The sequence below is a fragment of the Ambystoma mexicanum genome, chromosome 8 (assembly GCF_040938575.1).
Source record: "Ambystoma mexicanum isolate Mex_15411 chromosome 8, UKY_AmexF1_1, whole genome shotgun sequence".
Classification (NCBI taxonomy): domain Eukaryota; kingdom Metazoa; phylum Chordata; class Amphibia; order Caudata; family Ambystomatidae; genus Ambystoma; species Ambystoma mexicanum.
The window spans coordinates 228,452,688-228,473,185 of record NC_090929.1 but is presented as its reverse complement, the minus strand read 5'-3'; the positions used below and the strand labels follow the sequence as shown (position 1 = coordinate 228,473,185).

Genomic DNA, 20,498 nt, shown 5'->3' with positions numbered 1-20,498 from the left:
CGGGCTGTGTTGGACACATCCTTGGGGAAGTGCTTGCCTCCCAAGGTGAGGACTCATCACATTGTGCAGATGGTAGACAAGTTTCAACATGCCCAGAGTCTCCCGGCTTTCGAATTCTTAAGGTTGCTCGGCCTCATGGCATCCTGCATTTTTCTGGTGCCAGAGGCCCGGCTCAGGATGAGATCCTTCCAATGGGTCCTCAAGATGCAGTGGTCGCAGTTCTCAGGCAAGATGTTGCATCCCGTTCAAATTCCACTCTCGGTCTCCCAGGATCTTCTGTGGTGGGCCAACGAGGGGAACCTGATGAAGGGGGAGCCGTTTTGGCAACAATGGCCAGAGGTGACTGTAGTGACGGATGCTTCCCTCACAGGATGGGGTGCTCATGCCAACAACTTGACTGCTAGTTGGTCTCCGTCGGAGTCCAATCTCCACATCAATCTGTAAGAGTTGAGGGCCATCAGGCTAGCCCTGAAGGCTTTCCTGCCGTCTGTGCGGGGGAAAAGTGTCCTGATCATGACGGACAACACAGTGGCCATGCATTACCTCAACAGAAAAGGGGAGATAGGGTCACTCTCGATGTGCAGAGAGGCAATGCAGCTCTGGTTCTGGGCCATCCAGCAGGGAATTTTGATCTCTGCAGTTCATCTGGCCGGTGACGAAAATGCGGCTGCGGACACTCTGAGCAGGCAGAGCACAATCTCTCACGAGTGGGAGTTGGCTCAGGAAGTCCTTCAGGATATCTTCGCCCTTTGGGGAACCCCACAAGTGGATCTCTTCACCACCAGTGTCAACCGGAAGTGCAAGAGATTCTGCTCAAGGGAATTTCCTCCGAGAGGAGCCTTATGAAACGCATTAGTAGTGGATTGGTCATTCCCGCTGTTGTACGCGTTTCCTCCAGTCCCCGTCATTTCTCAAGTGTTGCAGAGGTTACGGAGGTTTGGTTTCCCACATGATCCTCATTGCTCCGGATTGAGCCAGGAGAGCGTGGTACCAGGTCCTCCTAGAAATGTCCATCTGCCCTCCACGCCGTCTTCTCTACCGAGAGGATCTGCTCGCTCTTTCGCGCGCGAGAGGGGGGGGGGGGTCAGGTTCTTCATCCAGAGGTCAAGACTCTCAACATTCACGCTTGGTATCTGAACGGTTGAGGTATAAGGATTGGGACCTCCCGGATGATGTGATGGAGGTTTTGCTTTCGGCCAGCCGGCCTTCAACAAATTCCCTATACCATTGCTGTTGGCGCAAGTTCTGCGACTGGTGCATAGGTCACAATGTTGATCCTTTTCAGTGCTCCATTCCTATGGTTTTGTCTTTCTTACTTTCTTTGGCCCACAGGGGCCTTCAAGTGGGTACCATTAATGGTTACCTGGCGGTGTTGTCTATCTTTAAGCGCTTGTCTGAAGAATGTTCTTACTTTAAGATTCCTTTGATTTCTCAATTCCTTAAAAGACTGACTAATGTGTTCCCGCTGTCCCCTTTCCAGGTGCTGGTTTGGGATTTAAATTTGGTTTTGAAATTTCTCATGGGTGCTCCGTTGGAACCTTTTGCACTCTTGTCCTTTGAGGTTATTGTCCTTCAAGACTGTGTTCTTGGTTGTGGTTACTTCCACTCGCAGAATGAGTGAATTGCAGGCACTTTCCTCTAAGCCACCCTTTACTGTGTTTCACCAGGACAGGGTTGTACTGCAAGTACGTCTTTCCTTTCTACCTAAGGTAGTATCTGAATTTCATTTGAGTCAGAAGGTGTTTCTCCCATCTTTCTATCCTCCTCCTCATCCTGGTAAGGAAGAGGAGTGACTCCATCGGTTGGATCCTAGGAGAGCTCTGAGCTTTTACATTTCTAGGATGTCCAGGCTGTGAGTGGACAATCAACTCTTTGTAGGATATGCTGGACACCGATTGGACCAGGCTGTTACCAAACAGTCCTTGTCCAGGTGGATTATCCTCAATATTACCAAGTGTTACCGATTGGCAGGTAAGGACCCTCATGAAGGGTTCCAAGCTCATTCCACTAGGGGCGTGACTACATCCACTGCCCTCCAGCGAAGTGTTCCTATTAGGAATATTTGTAATGATGCTACATGGGCTTCGCTTCACACCTTTGTTAAGCATTACTCCCTGGATACAATCCATGGTCAGGATATGGCCTTTGGTAAGGCAGCTCTTTATTCTGCCATCTGATTGGGTACTCTAAATACTTGTGTCTCCTGCATTGTCTTGTACTGCTTTGGGAATCTGTCAAAGATGTGGAATACGTTGGAGGACACAATCCATTTGAAGAACAAGTTACTTACAACCTGGTAACGTTCTTTCGACTGGATGTTCCTCCAACGTACTCCACATCGCCCTCCCAGCCTGCCCCTCTGGACAATTTCCTATGCGATTGCAGCTTCCATTTCCGCAAGGCTATGTGTAGTCTAGCAGGCATGAGACTGGTGCCACACGTTCTGGGGGAAAAAACTTAAAACTGTGGTCACGGGTGCCGTGCGTCCTATTTATAACATCCGGTGACGTCGCCCTCGACGGAGGCCTTCGAGGGACATCGACCCGACGTCATCGACACAGGACGCCCTCTGCCGAAAAAGTTTCCGAAGTGCCCAGTTGTGGACATTACATGTCAAAGATGTGGAATACGTTGGAGGAACATCGAGTCGAATATATCCTTGCCAGTTGGTAAGTAACTTGTTCTTTACCCATGTCTGCGATATCTATCTCAAAAGGGACCAATTGGACGAGGCAATGTGCCTCTCAAGATTTTTAAGGTTTGCCCAGTGCTGTATGTCTGGCAAATAACACAATTGGACGTTAACGTGGGCAACAATTCCTGAATGTTAGACACATACCAGTCTTCTTGTATATCTGCAGCAATATACTGTTTGGATACATGGGTGGGGTAATGCAGCTAATCAAACGCCACAAAGGCCAATTAATTTGGGGCATCGCTATCTTTCTAGTACTAGTCTGTCACAATACCAAATCAGTCGGAGAATGTGCATACCCCCTTCTTTGACACAACAACTGTCCACTATGCGACGCCTGACCTTGTATTTCTATTATTTCAGTGATAGGAAGTGCAGTATATGGAACCTGCAACTATATGTTTACAAGCACTGGATGTTCGAGAATCGCTGGTACCGGCAAGTACGCAGCCAGTTGTGCTGCTGTCATCATCAGTAACGGGTTCTGTTTGAAAAGTAGCAGGCTTCACTGTTTTGCAACGCACAATATGAGTCGATGGCCTTTAAAGAATTATTTCATATGCCGAAGATCTTTGTGTAGTTGTTAGGGAGATTTATAATTTGTATGCTTAGTTCCCTCTTCTAGTGAGACCCCCATCACTTTTTCTGGACTTATGAACCTTTTTCTTTCATTCCTGAAGTAGTGGATACTTTTTCCACTCATTCATTCTTTTGGGCTCTGTCTTTTGGAACTCTATCCTTTCTATTCTACCTGTACTATGGAGTTTGTCTGCTCCATAGCTCTTAAAGGCTCCTTATTTGCAGTGTTGCTGGAGACCCATAGGGACCTACTTTAATATTCTTTTTCTGTATCCTCAAGTAACTGCAGTTCTTCAGGATCTCTCCCAACACTCTATAGTCTGAGAGATTGGCACACACCACCTTCAGTGGAGTGCCAAAGGGTCACTTAGTATCCCCCTTCTCTCTGTCCTGTGACTTTTATAGTCACATAGACAATCACCTAGTTGTGGCTGGTGGCAGTGGATGTGTTCTACCAACTATTGTGTATTTTTTATACCGCAGGCTATGTCCATCGCCTCGGTAGTGTACAATAAGGGAACCCAAGTACCCCAACTTCGGGCCTCCCTTCTTCTTTTTTCACCTTTATTAGCATGGTTGTGCTTTGTTAGCCCCTCTTCTGCCATTCTGGGAGGGGGAGGTCTCCAGAGAGTCTGGACAGGCAGCAAGTGTGGGAGGAGTTGTCCACCCCCTCTCCTTTGTCTGTGTCATGAGCACATCCAGGGTTCCTAGTCCAGATTCAGGAGTTCAGGCTAGATGGAATTCTTTGTATAGATCCATATGCTTTAGGTGGGTGTTAGCTTGGCACACATGGCATTCTCACAATTCACAGCATTAAGGTAACCATAGACTTCCATAGGGATTCATAGCATCCCGGTAACCCTAAGATGGCCGTCTTGTGGGTCATGGATAAGTTTGAGCAGAGAACTAGACATTTGACATTGTGGGCTACTTATGCCCCGCCTCCTCAGTAACGCGCGCTTCACGTTAGGTCCGCTGACAGCGGTGTAACGCTAACAGCGCTTCTGCACAGAGAACCTGTGGAATTAAAGAAAAGTCATATTAATAACTAGAAAAGTTCACCGAAAATCTTCTGACTACAGACAAGAATTACCTAAAAGAATTTTCTTCCGTCACAGTTCCTCTTCAGTTATCAGCCTTCGTTCGCAGCCGCAGCAACATTCCGAGGTTTATCTTTGCTTCCGAAGACCTGCAATACAAAGGTACTTTAGTAAAAAAAAAAAAACATTATAGAATTAAGAGAGAAGAACATTTTCTACCCGCATACAAACCAGAAGCTCACATTGAGTTTTACCTCACAGTTGAAAACCGCGCTTCACAGTGGGAGGCTGTAGTTCAGACAAAAATTAACTTTTGCTGTGCAGCGTTTATTCTTCCTGATTACGCGTGCATACTTACTACAGTAAAAACACATTGTCGGGATACAGAAGACCCCACCATGTATTGCGCGCCTCATCTATAGCAAGTGCACCAAATTACTTCAAGAAAAGGTTTTCATATTTGTTCCTTGCAATCCCGAATACATCAGTAAAAAAGTTTTTTTCTCAGAGAACCTATAAAAGGAAAGAAGAATTAATTAGGAAGAGTGATCTCTGCAATTTAGAAAACGTTTATTCCTCAGAGACATCAGTTATTTCTCCTTGGTTCCGTCAAGAGACTCATTTACATTTTAAAACACGTGCCTTCAGAGGCTTCCAGAGTTCAACAGCATCTTAGTGTTCAGAAACTCAACATCTACGCGGCCCTGTGTGATATCAGGATGGAGAGCTCCCTAAATACAAAACACAGGTGAGGAGAGTGTCTCTATACTGTCTTTCACCCAGAAATAAAAGGGGAGTTATTTCTGGGTGAAAGACAGAATAGAGTCCTAGTAGTATTCACAGTCCTTATCAATTACAGCACCTCCCTTCTTGTTTTTTCTATTTCATGACAGAGAAAAACCCGTAAGGCATCAGTTTTAGCAGATCAACAGTCTCGGGGCTCATTACACTCCTGTGGCGTCCAGGTAAGCGTTAGTCTGCCAGAGCGCCTGAATAGGACCAGCTGCCACAGGGGGTCTGGCTGTCCTGATTGGACAGCCGAACGCCCCTTTCTGTGAAATGCTGCGAGAGATTGGAGAGGAGTGTGTGCTGGAACTGTTTAAAAGGTGAGGCTTCTGGAGTGAAACGCAAGTCAACCACTGGAAACTGATTTAACCGAAGAAGACGACGACCAGAGATCCCTGCAGATGCTTTACCAACACTGTGAAGTGACCACGGCTGTCCTGACCCAGTTTTCTGTGCAATGGAGGAGCTCCGAAGAGGACGACTCATTCCCTTTGGCTGGTGGGAACAACCAGTCCCAAGACTAATTTTGAAGCAAGCCATCTCCCGAGGTCCCAGGAGTTTCCAGAGCTGCAGAACCCCAATACCAGGAAACCTGCTGCCCATTTCAAGTGCATCGTTATGCTAAACCCGTATGGACACTCCAGAGATCCGATCCAATTCACCCAGGCCCCCTCATCAGAGTGTGAGACTGCAGGAAGCGAAGAAGATTTACCAGACATTCCGTGTCCTTTGTTGGTGCTGCAGAAAAGGCACCCAAACCTCAGAGTAAACCAAGAAGTTGCTAAAAGTCGTGCTACAGTTCCTCTCTAGAGACTGCTGCTGAGAGACCCCGGCCATTGTCCTGCCTTCAGACCAAGGAATCCGGAGGTCGGGTCCAGAGCTGCAACATTGCGGAGCATCCAGCACACATGTTTTCTTCTAATCAAAGGTATTGTGGGAAAAGAAGTATTGCATACCTAATTCCAAGAAGTCACTCGAGAGCGTTGGAGTGCAAGTAGAGGTGTCCAGGGCACACCCCTCTTACCTCAACCCAAGCTGCTGCTTGTGTTCCCTTCTCGAGTCCGTTTTAAGGTCTCCTTTGTTAGTTGTTAACTTGCTGTTTCAATAACAATGGAAACTGGAAGAAATCCACAGGAACTCTTCGTAAGTTGCTGCTTGTCAAGACTTCAAGCCCTCTATGAACTGCCTTTAGCTAGGGTTGTATTTTTGGACTTCAAAGACTTACCAGTCAAAGAAACTGCCTCTAGAGCCTTGAACTAAGCTTATGTTACTCTAACCATTTTCCTCCCTTTAAGTGACTTTACTATATATGTTTGCAGAGTAAATGCATTACCATATAAACTGTTGAAATCCGTGAGTGTGCAATAACCGATAATACGATAACATTGTCTTTTTCCCATTCTAACGTTTCTACAAATGTAACCGCAAACAAACACAAAAGTGAAAGTGCCCTTTAATATCAAGTTTTCCTACGTGTTCTAGTATAAATGTCTGAAGTATTTAAAGTGATTCTGGTGTGAATATAATAAATATATACTTTTTATATGAATATAAGTGTAAGTGCGTCTTTGTTGTACCTGTCTTGGTAACATTCAGTGTACTTACCTACAGCTCACATCTTCATCTTAAGATATGCCTGACTGCTTTGCCACTCTACCAAGGTCCTGAGCTAGTACAGACTGATACAAAATGCGTGGGATCTACAAATAACTGTGATGGCTTACTAAGGTCTTACTGCCAGTAGGACTTTAGGAAAACACCCCAAACTGTAGTCAATGTAAATTTGGACCTTTTCCAATATTGAAAATACAGCATGGCAAAAGCAACCGCAGCCAATGCTTGTTCGCAAGGAAACTGTCCTTGCATGACAGAGTCCAGAATGCCACTATAATATACTAAAGGATTATTACCCATAGTACTGTGTTGTGTCAAAACTGCTGTCATCATCTGGCCATTGGAGTGATTTGATTTGTAAATTTATAACGTGCATAGCCATGAGGGGACCAGACACAAATGCATCTAGGCACAGGAAAGAACTTGTAAAATTCATCATGATGTCACAGGGGCTCAGGCTAACAGTAACACAATTCAAACTAGGCAAACAGATACGTTTTTAGTTGTCTCCTGAAAATTAGCAAGGAGTCAAGACAAGGAAGGTTCGGTGGAAGGGCATTCCATGCTCGGGGACCAAAGGCATAAAACCGTCTCTTGCCCCATGTGGTCGTTCTGACGCTTGGGACCGGCAGAAGATGCTGATCTAAAGAGCGCAACAGTCTTTGAGGGTGATACAGCTGAAACTTTGTGCTCAAATACACAGGTGCCATCCCATGGATGCATTTAAACACCAAACAGAGCACCTTGAACAAGATTCTCTGAGATATTATAAGCCAGTGTATTTGTCTTCTATCCTGAGAAATTTGAGTTCTTCTACTTAACGAAAAGATTAGTCTGATGGCAGAAATTTTAGAATCTGGAGTCTCTTTATTTGAAAATTTGTAACCCCCGTAAGAAGGACATTGCAGTATTCTAGACTCGCATTGGTCAGTATTCCAACCACGATGGGCCAATCCTTTTTTGAGGAATTCAGTTGTAATTTATTTTCCAACATCCAATTATTGATCTTAGTAGCACAAGATAGCACCACATTCACTGGTTCTGCAGGTTGACTGACTCGCACCTAAAGTTGGGTGTCATCCGCTTATGAGTGGTATGACAATCCAAATTCCGCAAGACTATTCAGCAATGTTTGAATATAGATGTTAAACAGCAAAGGCGATAGTGAGGACCCCTGGGGTACCCCACATTCACCCGGCACAGTCTCAAAGAGGCAGTCACCCATCTTCACCTGTTGGGTACGGTCAGAAAGAAAGGACACAAACCATCTTATAGTCTCTTCTGAAACGTGTGCCACTGCTGACAACCTTCTGATTAAGATCTCGAAATAAACTGTGTCGAAGGCCGCCAACATGTCCAGCATAATAAGCATGTTGACAGTACCTTCATCGGCGGCCCCCAACAAGTCGTCCCAGAACGACACCAGGGCAGTCTCGGTGCTGTGGCCTGGTCTGAAACCTGACTGAAACTGGTCAAAGATCTTATGTTCGTCTATGAAAGCCTGAAGTTGTTTTGTCACCACTTTTTCCAAGATCTTGGCAGGCCATAATAGGCCGGCTATTGGACGATAATTAGAGAGGACCCTTATAGTCCAGTATTGGTTTTATTAACAGAGGTGTTAGAAAAGATTTTTTTCAACACAAGAAGAAGACAACCCTGTGATAACGAGGCATTTATCATAGATGTTAAAGGTACACTAAGGGACAAAGCATGCTGTCCATCCAGAAATGCTGGGATTGGGTCATAGCTGAAATTAGTTGGTTTCAGCTTTTCCAGGTTTTTAAGGATTTCATCAGACCCAACAGCCGAGAAAGCGAAATTAGGGCCAAGGCTAGATGGGGAATGGGAAATACTTGTGTCAGCCTCAATAGGGGCTGAACAGGCAAGCATGAAGCAATAAAATTTGTTAGCCACAGTGACTGACACTGGGAGTTTAGAATTCACATTCTCACAAGTGGAAACATTTATTATTACACGGGACAGTGCTTTTGGTCTGTTCTCAACTTGGTCAATTTGTTTTTGCATTACAAGAGATTTTGCAAACAACATTTCTCTTTTTATAAATAGCCAAAGCTGATTTGGCTGCCAAATGTGAGATTTTGTCTCTTACTTTGAACCAAATGTTCTCCTTTTTCCTGTACTGTTTTACATTTTTAAGATTCTTATTATACCATTAGTTGTTTTTCTTTCTATTTTCTTTGAAGGCTTTTAGAGGAGCAATGCAATTGCAGTTTTTTTGCAGGCATGACATCAGATTACGATAAGGGTCTGAACAGTCCATATTGGGTTGTTTATACGGAAGGTTCTGAACCAGATTGTTGTCAGATATACAGTCCAAGTCCCTTTTCCGACAGCGTATTTGTTCATTGGGGACAGAGTTTTGTGATTGAGACTGGCAAGAGCTCCATAGGAGAAAGTTCACCAATGAATGATCAGACCAGCTGGCGGAAGGACTGAGATTTGAACCCCGAAAAATCACTGGATCCAGACAGTGGGCGCCTATTTTTTTTTTTTAAAACTGTTTATTATCATTTTTAAACAACAACCAACAACAGTAACAAATATACAAACAGAACATTAACATCATTCTGGCACTATCAGCGTGGATTCCGCTTCATTGTTCTCGTGGAGCGGTTTGCGGCCATGCCGTCCTGGTCTGTCACTATCCTTTGGTCGGCACCCAAATCCGTTTCTGTTGCTCATCCTCCCCTTTTCGGGGGGCGCGCCAAGTCTATTTCCTAGTGTATGTTCGTCTCCGCTCCTGCGGTCGCCTATATCGCTCTCTGCCCCTTGTCCAAATAGGTCTTGCATCAGGGGGTTCCATGCAGTATCTTTTGCCCGCTTTCCCCTTCTCCTCTCTGCACCACCCTAGTCCACACCACCGTTTCTGCCAGTGCCCATATCTGAAGATCAGACTACCATCAGTCTAAATTCGGGCCCACCCTAGAGTTCCATGCCATTGCTATTCGTCGTTTAGCCAGTATGCATACCAAGTTTTTTTATTTTGGCCAGATGTGTCCTTTGTCTGCCTCCTCTTGGAAAAAGGCCAGTAAGTACGGCTCAAGGCTTCCATACTTGCATCTGGATGCCCCCCCTGCTGCCACTTTCTCCTTGATTCCCTCCCAAAAGGTCTGTATCACTGTACAGGTCCAAAACATATGCAACATGTCTGCTTCCTCGTCAGAAGAGCAGGGGCAATTACGAGGTTGTCCCAGTTTCATCATGGTCATCCTTCTGGGCATAAGGTATTCCCTATGCGTGGTGTACAGTTGCACTTGCCTAAACCTTGCGTTCCTGGACACTTTCTTTGGATATCTCAGCATTCTGGCCCACTCCTGCTCGCTAAAGGGCCTCTATAGCTCCCCCTCCCAGCGTTCTCTCATCTGTAGCACTTGCACATTGCTGGATTCGAACAACTTTTCATATATCCTGGAGGCCGTGTGCCCTCCTTCTGAGATATCGTACCATGCGCCCAACCCTCCCTCCATATCCTCTTCTTCTGGCAATTCTGCCCACCTCTTCTTGACCATCATTATCATGCTGTTGTTTGGGAGAAACTGACCTCCATGGATGTCATGGTCCTCTACGATGTTCTGGAATTCTGCCCATCGTCCCTTCTTCCTCAGATCCCCTATCTGTGCTACGCCCTTAGCCTCTCAGTGGAATCGATAAGTTGCGAGGATTTCTGTGTCCGGGCCTGCAAAGCCTGCTAGAGGGACCTGTGTTGAGCAGGGATCTTTCCTCCCCTGGAGTTTCCACGCTCTCCCCCACAGGGTTGATGCAAGCCTGACCATATTTGGTAGAGTCTTAGTCAATGACTTTTCAATCCAGGGCAGTTCCCTCAGATAATATGGCTTCAGCGCTGGCTGGAAAAGTATTGTATCTATTGTTGTTTCTTCCCCCAGCCATTTGACCACAAATTGCAGTTGTCCTGCCAGGTAGTATTTTTCGAAGTCTAGCCAATCGAATGCCTCCTGCTTCATAGTCCCTTAGCAGAGTAGTCATAGCTATCCTGCACTCCCCCCCAACCCCCACAGAAACTTTCATGCTGTTGCGTTCAGTATTGTAAAGCAGGCCCTAGGGATGTCATATGGAATGTTCGTGAAATATAACATCTGTGGCAATACCACCATCTTCAAGAGGTCCACCCTCCCCATCATACCTAGCGGGAGTGTCCCCCACAAGTCCATGGCATTCGGTGTTCTGTCCAGGGCTGCATGTGTGTTGATTTTGTGTGTGTCTGCTGTATCATGGTGTATTTCTACTCCCAAGTATCTGAAGGAGTGCAGTGCCGACCTGAGACCCAGGTCTGGGAGTTGGTCTGCTGGGACTCGTTTCAGGTCCGCCAGGGGGAACAGTGAAGACTTTTCTTTATTAATGGCCATCCCGAAAGCCTAGTGTATGCGTCGATCGCTTCTAGCAAGCAGGGTAGATTCTCTCGCGGGTTCCCAACAAAAAGGAGCATATCGTCTGTGTAGAGCGAAATTTGGTGCACTACTCCGTCAATATCTATTCCTCTGTCCCCATACTCGGCTCTAAGAAAAGCCGCTAGCGGTTCCAAAGCCAATATATACAACATGGGTGAGAGCGGGCAACCCTGCTTGGTACCTCTATATATCCTCCAGATCTGAGACATTCCGTCCAGTTTTAACTCTAGCTCTGGGATCCTTATACAGCAGCCTGATCCAACGGAGGAACCCCTCCCCTATTCCAAAGTGGGCGAGGACACTCAACAGCCACCCCCAGTTTACGGAATCAAAGGCTTTAATGGCGTCCAACGACACTATAGCGCATTCACCCCATATGAGATTTGTCCGATCCACTACGTTGTGGAGCCTTTGGAGATTCCAGGACGTGTTCTTCCCCGGGACATAACTCGTCTGATCCGAATGGATCAGCGTGGGTATCACCCGTTTTAGGTGGTTTGCAAGAACTGCCGTTAGGATTTTGATGTCTTGATTAATGAGGGAGATCGGCCTACAGGAGGCGCACTCCAGCTGTGATTTCACAGGTTTAAGGATCGGTTTAATCACTGATTCCGTCATGCTGCCTGATGGCTGTTCCCTCTTGATATGTTTCGAGCAGTCTCGTTGCTATAGTGCCCTTGTACTTCTTGTAGAATTCACCCGAGAGTCCATCCGGTCCCGGGGACTTACCTGACGGGAGTTCAGTGATTAAACTCTCTTTCTTCCACTGTAGGGGATCATCTAGTGTTTGGGCCTGTTCTTCTGATAGTTTCGGCTTATCTCTGCCAGGGCATCCGCTATATCCCCCGGCTCCACCTCTGGGTTAGGAGCATGCAGGCGCTCATAAAAGCGAGAAAATATTATGTTAACGCCCTGCTGGCTTCTAACTTCCATCCCGGCTTCATCATTTATTACATTAATTGGGTCTTTTTTACATTCCTGCTTAGTGAGCCAAGCTAGGAGCCTGCCTGGTTTGTCCCCCTCCGCATGCAGCCTCTATGTATTTCCCATAGTCCAGTCTTCCCAGTTTCTCCCAGACGTCTACACATCTCAGTCTCAGCGCCATTAGTTTTCTGGGTTCCTCCCGCATAATCCCTGCCTGATGTTCCCCTTGTTCTAACTCCTTTTCCAATTTGCCAAGCTCCGCCAGAGCCTCCCCTCTCAATCCTCCCGTCTTCCCTCTGGCTGCCATTACTCTCTACGCTTCCCTCATTGTACTCAAAATACTTCTCGATCACATCATGCAAGTATTCCTCAAACTCGCCCTCCTTCAATGCCTCTGCCCCTAGCCGCCATTTTGGTATTGGAGCCCTTTTATGAGTGTGCGCCGATGTTGCTAGTATTGGTGTATGATCAGTAAGTGTGCGTGCTTTCATATTTATCCCCATAAAATCTTTCAAAGATTCAGTGCCCATAAATCTATTCGTGTGAATACTCCATGGGGTGCACTATAGTGTGTGTACCCCCTCTCCTCGCCGTGTACCTTTCTCCAGACGGCCACCAGCTGCTATTGGGTCAGGATCTTTTGTAGAACATTGGCTGGGGGTGCCGGTTTCTTGCGTTTATCATCCAACCTATCCAGGAGTGGGTCCAGCGTGCAGTTGAAGCATCCCACCCAGATGAACGTTGCTTCTCTGTAAAGGGCCAGTTTAAGTATGAGTTTCTTGAAAAACTCTGTTGCATCATGATTCGGTGCATATGTATTTACCAGGCATACTTCTTTATTTTCCAGCATCCCATGCACCAGCACTAGTCTTCCTTCTGAGTCGCCTTCATGCTTTATTAGCTGGACTGGCACTTCTGGGGCCACCCATATCAGCACTCCCCTCGCATAGTTCGAATATGTGGAACTGTAGATCTGGCCTCCCCATTTCTTGTCCACTTTGGTCTGTTTCTCTGTGAGCCTCTTGCAACATTGCTATTTTGACCTTCATTCTGTTCAGCCAGCCATATACTCTAAGTCTTTTAACATAAGCGGTGAGCCCGCTGTGCGTCTGTCGGCTCCTTCCCATAGCCTTCTGTATGCCCCCTCGCCACGTCTCCTTTTCATTGCTCCCACACGCGGTGATCTAGCGTCTTGCGGACCGGTTCTCATCCTCTCTTCTTTTCAGCCGCCTTTTCGCTCCGCTTTTATTGTTCCTGTATATGTTGCTCCCTCAACTGTCAGTGCCATCTACCAACCAATCAACTAACTATAATTATGAAACCAACGCCTAGCCACCCTCCCCCTGCTTGGCCTCCGCTGCTTCTCATGCTCCTCCTGCCGAAGTGGGAACATCCCACAGCAGTGTGATGCCTCAAAATTGACATCTCAAACTCGTAAAAACACTCTAGGGTTGCGCGTCCTGTCGACCTCTGCGACCGTAGGCTCCATTGCTCCTCTTTGAGTTACTTCTGGCTTGCTTAGTAGTAGCCAATTTAGCCTCCATTACATCTTAGTGATAGTTGCACCTGAGCCTACCTATCATGATTCAACTGCGCATAGATACTTAGTACTAATGTGCCATAATTTGATTGCCTTGCCTAGACACATAGATCTTCTCATGCCATAACTGTTAATTTGTCAATTTTATCAGCAATTGACTTAGCCCTGAACAACCCATAGCGCTGTACTTAAACTAGTCTAACGTGATATAACGGCTGTATAGACACTCAGATCGAGCGAGTTGACCCTGCCATTAATGTTGCATCGGCTTACGGAACTAGTCCATTGTAATTACGATATTACCACTACTAGGCTCTGAATCACTACTATAAGTATAAGTCTCTCCCAACCCATCCCCTTATCCTGTTCAATACTGTATTATCCTACTACCTGTAGCAGACAGAACAACCTCACAACTATTACTATTCTTAGGCCTTCTCAGCGTATTGAATATACTGACACTGTCTAACTATACCATTGGAAACACCCGCGGAAAAACCGTTGTCTATAAAAACAATATGGACTCGTACTTGTGCAAGAATACCATGAACTTGGCAATGACAATAACTTTACCATCATCCAATGACATACAGTCATCCTCATTCCTAAAACCTTGCCTCAATCGAACATCATATGCTCCTCATAGGCTCCTGCCAATATATCCACCACAAAATAATTCAGCCTCAACTGTCAAGAATGTGCCCCTTGCTAGAAAACTCGATCTTCAGCACACATCAGATCACCCTACCATCGGACATCTGACACCTAGCTGCCCTTCCAGAAACCACTACAGAAACCATGTCTCACTATCATGCCCCACTCTATTAAGAAACCTCAGACTTTGTTCCAGATCTTCTCAACGATACAGACTAAACTTTAAGATTACTAACACAATGACCACCAAAAAAAAAAATCTGATACCGCAGAATCTGAGAATTGACGACCTTCGCAAAACACAACCAGCCTCACTCAGTAACACTACTAACACATTAAAAATAGGGCTTATTAATCCAAGATCCCTTTAAGCACACGCCTTAGACATCTTGGACATCCTTTTCATCAATGACCTCGATATCATGACTATCAGTGAAACCTGGTTAAATCCCTCATCAGGTCCCTCAGTAGCACTAGCCTTACCAGACAAATATTCCATCATACCCTTGGACAGAATCCCTGCCAAAGGAGCGGGAGTCGCGTTTATCTACAAAACAGCATTAGGGTTAAGCATGACTAATGATCAGCACCTTCCTTCTACCGAACTGCTCTCAGTTAAACTATCCACATCTGCCTCTTCTACCATCACCATGCACCTGATTTACTGACCTCCAGGCATCACTACCATTTTCGAAGATGACATCTCACATTTACTATCGACCAATACAAAATGTAAGTCACAAGTTATAATCTTAGGCGATTTCAACTTAGGTCTTGACGACCCCAAAGACACCAAAGCATCCACCCTTAAGGACACTATTTCTGAACTAGGGTTTACTCATCGTATTACCAGCCCCACACACAACAAAGGTCGCACACTCGATTGGTTAGCTGATCTTAACTGTAATAATAAGGTACTGGCCGTTACACCGTACGCATGGATGGACCACCATTTTATCACTTTCACCATAGATACAGCTAGACCACAGCTCATACCTACTCAAGCATCAATGACAAGAAGTAAACGTAACCTCACAGCTGAAAACCTGCTACCACTACTACGCCTATAACGCATCCTGCTACGACATACTCAGACCCATCGGATCTAGTGAATCTATACAATGACACTATCCTCAACCCTATCAATAAGATAGCCCCACTCAAACTTCAGAAATCCCAGCCTTGTGCCCACAGTAACAAATGGTATACACCCCACCTAAAGACTCTTAGGAAAGAGAGACGTTTAGCAGAATCCACTTGGAAAAAGTCCCCATCTAAACAAGATAAAGACCTATTCACTGCAGCCTCATTTAACTATAAAATAGCCATTGTTCAGGCAAAAAAAAAGATAACTAAAATGACCGTATAGCCAAAGCCAACTTGAGCACCAAGGAACTGTTCAATATCTAAAAAGAACTGGAATCACCTGCTCCCATACCTGACACTTGTACCAAGGACACCCTATGGTGTACTAACATACAGAATGCCCTACAAGACAAAATTTCTCTGCTACTTAATAAAATATCCATTAAGAAAAATCTCATCGCTAATGACATACCACAAAACTCGTTCCCAACTCTGATCTGCCACAATTTAGCTTCAAACCACTATCCACTAAAGAAGTAGAGAAGATCATATTTAAATTAAAACCTTCCAGCTGCAAGAGCGACGCCTGTCCGGCCACACTCATTAAGGATACAGATACGGCGCTCGCTCTCTTCATCAATACACTCATTAATGCATCATTCAAGGTAGGATAGATGGTCTCTCGCCCTGCCCGGCTTGTCCCCCCGGCAGAGGACAGCTCCGCTTTATCCACGCCCTCTACTCCCTGCGGTGTTGCGCAGCGAGTGGGGTGCACCTTCCTACTTCCGCCAGATGCCACTTACTGTTGTTATCTTGTGGGGCCCTGCAAAGTGATGTTCACTGTATCTATTCTGTGCGCCTCTGCCCAGCTACTGCGGTCACGCCGGTGCTACTCGCGCTCCAAGCCTGATCCCCTGATGTTCGGGGTCCTCACCGCACTCGCTGTTCTCAAGGCATCTGGGGTACACACAATGATCAGCTGCTGTTGGTGGCATCGCACCCAGTGGCTCATCTTCCTGTTGGTTACCCTTGGATCCTCTGTTGCAACAATGCTTCCCGTGAGCCCTCATAACACTGCACCCGCCATCTTGAATGCTGCGGGCTGGATCCGTATGTTTGAATTTCTCTGCTCTTCCCGCTCGGATTGTTACAACACTTTCCCCAGCTGTTCTCTGGGTGTTCCGACACCTATGCTGGTGTTCTGGCTGTATTTCGTAGCTATTATGCCAGATTTCTAGGATGGTGTCAGGATCGCTCCGGAGCTCTCAAGCCCAGGCTCCTGTCACATGGCCTCCAAGCCACGCTCCCCCAGTGGCCACCTGTATGGGTGGGTAGGTCTGACAAAAGCTGGAGATCATGTGTTTGTAAAATGTCAGACAGGTATCTAAAGCCACTGTCTTCCGTGATATTGCACCAAATATTAAGGTCACCTAGGATGATTAACTTGCCATGTTGGAGCGCCTGTGAACCAAGATAAACGTCTAGCGCATCCAGGAATAATGTGCCTGAGCCAAGAGGTCTATGACAGAGGAGAAAATGATGGGGTAGTATGTACAGGCCAACATTTGGGATGAGCCATCCCAGTCAAGAGCTTGGAAGTTACTAAATTTCAAGGGAGGTCTTCATTACAATGGCTACTCCCCCCCAACCCCCTCTTTGCGTGGTTCTTTTATGCCACTTTATATAATAAGCATCTGGTACTAACAGATGGAAGTGAGCTGTACAGTTATCTAAAAACCAAGTCTCAGGTATAAAACATATATCAAGATCTGAGGAGCAAATCATTTCGTTAAGAGCAGTGGCATTCTTCACTGCTGAGCGAGCATTAATAAGTGAGACCCTCAAAGGAGTCGACTTAGTACTGAAGCAATACTGCACATTCTCCAAACCAATGTTATAAAGTCTTATTTTATTTAGAGTACAGAATGGTAGTGCGCCAAATATTGTTTGCCTTAGTGACAATAAGTCGTCAGCTGAGTAAAAAAAAAGCACATAATGCGGTTTACAAAAAAAGGGCAATGCCCCAGACCATGGTATAACTCAGTAGCACCTGCAAAAAGGGGTCCTACGTCAAAGAGGTGGGTCCACACTGCACCACAGCCGCTGTAAACAGTATAAGAGGACTAGAAGAACTACAACTCACTTGGGAGTTGTAGTTCAGAGCGCGGCTCGAAGGCTACTGATGCAGCATTCTTAAAAGTAAATAACTGCAACACTGCGTTGCTTTTCCTCAGTAACTTCCTTGAGTAATGTGAGGTAAGGGCAACGTCAAACGTAAATAAACAGTTTTTTAGCAATATTTAATTTTCACTTTTTGCGCGTCAGTAATGTATAACAACTAAACAATCTTCTAAAATACCAGTAAAATGTTTTCAATGATTTAAAATGTATAAATATAAAAGTCAGAATAACCACACACGCAAAGCAACACCATATGACAGCATGGAGTGCGAAAGTGATAGAACTCTTTGGTGTAATCAGGAGTTTCTAGTACAGGAGCAGTGGAGATGAACATTTTCAGCTCCTGGAAAATGTTAACCATCTCGTCAGTCCAAATAATAGTATTTTTTGATCGCTGTTCTTCTTTGAGGACCTGTAGCAATGGATGAGTATATGATGTATAGTCAAAAATCCATGCTCTACAGTAATTACACAGGCCAAGAAATATTTGCATATCTTTAACTATCACTAGCTGGCGGGTTTTGCGCACCGTTCTCTGGAGTCATTTTTTTATCATTCACTGAAATCAACTGAGCCAAGTACAGCACTTCCGGCTGGCAATATTGCAACTGTGCTCTGCCCAGTTTATATCATTTATCAGCTAACAATTGTAAAAAGACAATAGAATCCTTGCTGCACTGTTGTTCGGTTGTGCTACACACCAATAAATCATCCACATATTGAATAAAAGTGCTGGGAACATGAATACTTCCTAAATCGTTTTCGTGGAAAACCCTGTTGAAAATGCTTTGGGACTCACGGTACCCTTGAGGAAGCAAAGTATGTTGAAATCGGCTCCCGGCAAACATAAAAATGATGTGCGGTATTGTGGATCTTGATATCAAATTACTAAGAAAAGGGCATTCTTCAATGCCCCACCACAGTGAAATGAATTGCTTCAACAGGTATATTGCACAAAATTGTAGCATGTGTTGGAACCACAGGTAACACTGCTTGCATTATATCATTAAGAAGGCGCAAATCCTGAATCATCCTCCAACTAGCCCCCGTTGATTTTTTCACGCGCTAAATAGCTGTGTTACACGGAGAGTTAGATGGTACTATAATACCCTTATGCAATAGGACCATTACTGTGTCATAAATTCCCTCCTCTTCTGCCTTCAATAAAAGGGTACTGTTTAACTCTGGGCAACACAGCGCCTGGTTTTAATGTAATGCGTACTGGCGCAACACTCTGTAGGAGCCCTATATCATGCAGGCTATTCGTCCGCAACTTCCCAGGTACTTGAGACAAATCATCTGAAGCAAAGGGGGGGGCACTCCCTAATTGTAACACGAAACAGGACACATGCCTATATTGTATCATTATCTCACAGGGGACACACACTTCCAACATCATCTCCCCCCTCACTGTCTTTAGTCTCAAAAAGGTCCTCATCTGAAACATCTTTCAGTGGTACGGTAGGATCAATACACAGAATTGTGCGCCACTCCCCATTATCAGAATTTGACTGCTATTAACACAATCCTGTCATTTAACACTAGAATTCCTTCTATGTCAAGCATGATAATCATTCCTGCAACTACTTCATGAGGTTGGGCTGGCCTAAACAAAAATTCAGAAGGTATTCATCAGTACTTACTTGCTACCTCTGCCACTGCCTTGAGACATATTGTGATACCGTATATGTACAAATCTGGGGCCACTGGTATGCCTCTCGCTGCTGAGTTAATGCCCAGTGCGTGCAAGGTCAACATTACCCTCACAGTACACATACCAGGCGTTGAAAACACCATGCCTCTTTCAGTGAACGAGCTGGTCATGTTGACCTTACTCAAAATGTCCCTGCCCAAAAAATTATTCAGGGTTGCAGTAGAGTACAACAATGGGGCCCACATCTCTTTGCCCCCACCTTAATGGGTAATTATTTGGTAAATGGAACCGATTCAACTGCCCCCTAGAAGCCCTGCATATCCATGACCTCGCCTGACAAAGGGAATACTCTCTTGCCAATACATGATTTGGTGGCACCCGTGTTCACCATAAAAATTACTGGTTTATTGCCCATCTCCACGCCCACCAAGGGTTCCTCTTCTGGGTCAGCAGTGACCGATAGGACTGGGCATGCTAAGGCTCTCTGTCGGCTGTCCTAGTTTGGATAGGTGTTTGTTCCTGGAAAAATAAATGGATTCCCTCCGACCACTGTTGGCACTTGGTAATATGTCACTGAGCCATTAGGTACTGTTTGGTATCTGAGGGCCCTGCTGTTGTCCTTGATGCACTGCATATGGAGGCATGTTACTAGAACCTGGAGCTGACAACTGCGGAAATGATGGTGGGGGAGCAGGCATAGCGACCGGCAATGTTGCACCATAGGAAGCTACCATAAGGTTGGGGGTATGTGGCCAAACCTCCTTTGGGTTAAAAATACATCTGTTGCTGTTATGCAAACGTCTGCCTACTTCTGCATACTCTTGAAAGTGACCCACTCGCCCGCATGTCAAGCATAGACCTGCTTAGCCTCCTCCTCATAGTCCCATTCCTCCAAAACATCCTCGCCCTCCCACAGCCTCCGAAAACCCCTCTCTACCTCACTGAAACCCCCATTGGTACTGGGGCTGGTGCCCACCTGGATTCAAGGTAAAGTATTAACAAATTTCAGTCCATAAGTGGGCCTGATACATTTCTTAAGAAGTTTGATAATCACCATGCACACCTATATTTTAAGTGTATATAGTAATGATTCAAAGTAGTTAAATCAGGAATAATAGTAATTTGAGGTGCAGGGGAGAGGTGCTCAGCCTTGGTATCTAGGATGGAATACATACATGGAACAATAGTTTCCTATTTAAGGAAACCCGCGTCCCCTGCACACTATCAACAAGAGGCTAAAAGCCTGTATAGAAGTTTTAATAGGTACAGTCAGTAACCTAGTAGTTTTCACAGTTTTTAAACACATTTCATTGCTTTG

General features: G+C 45.5%; 1 protein-coding gene across 5 annotated transcripts in view; it reads left to right on the top strand.

Moving 5' to 3' along the window:
- Positions 1–20,498, top strand: part of RABGAP1 (RAB GTPase activating protein 1) — a 3,038,993-nt gene that overhangs the window by 2,619,153 nt on the left and 399,342 nt on the right. The gene's annotated exons all lie outside the window — the stretch shown is intronic.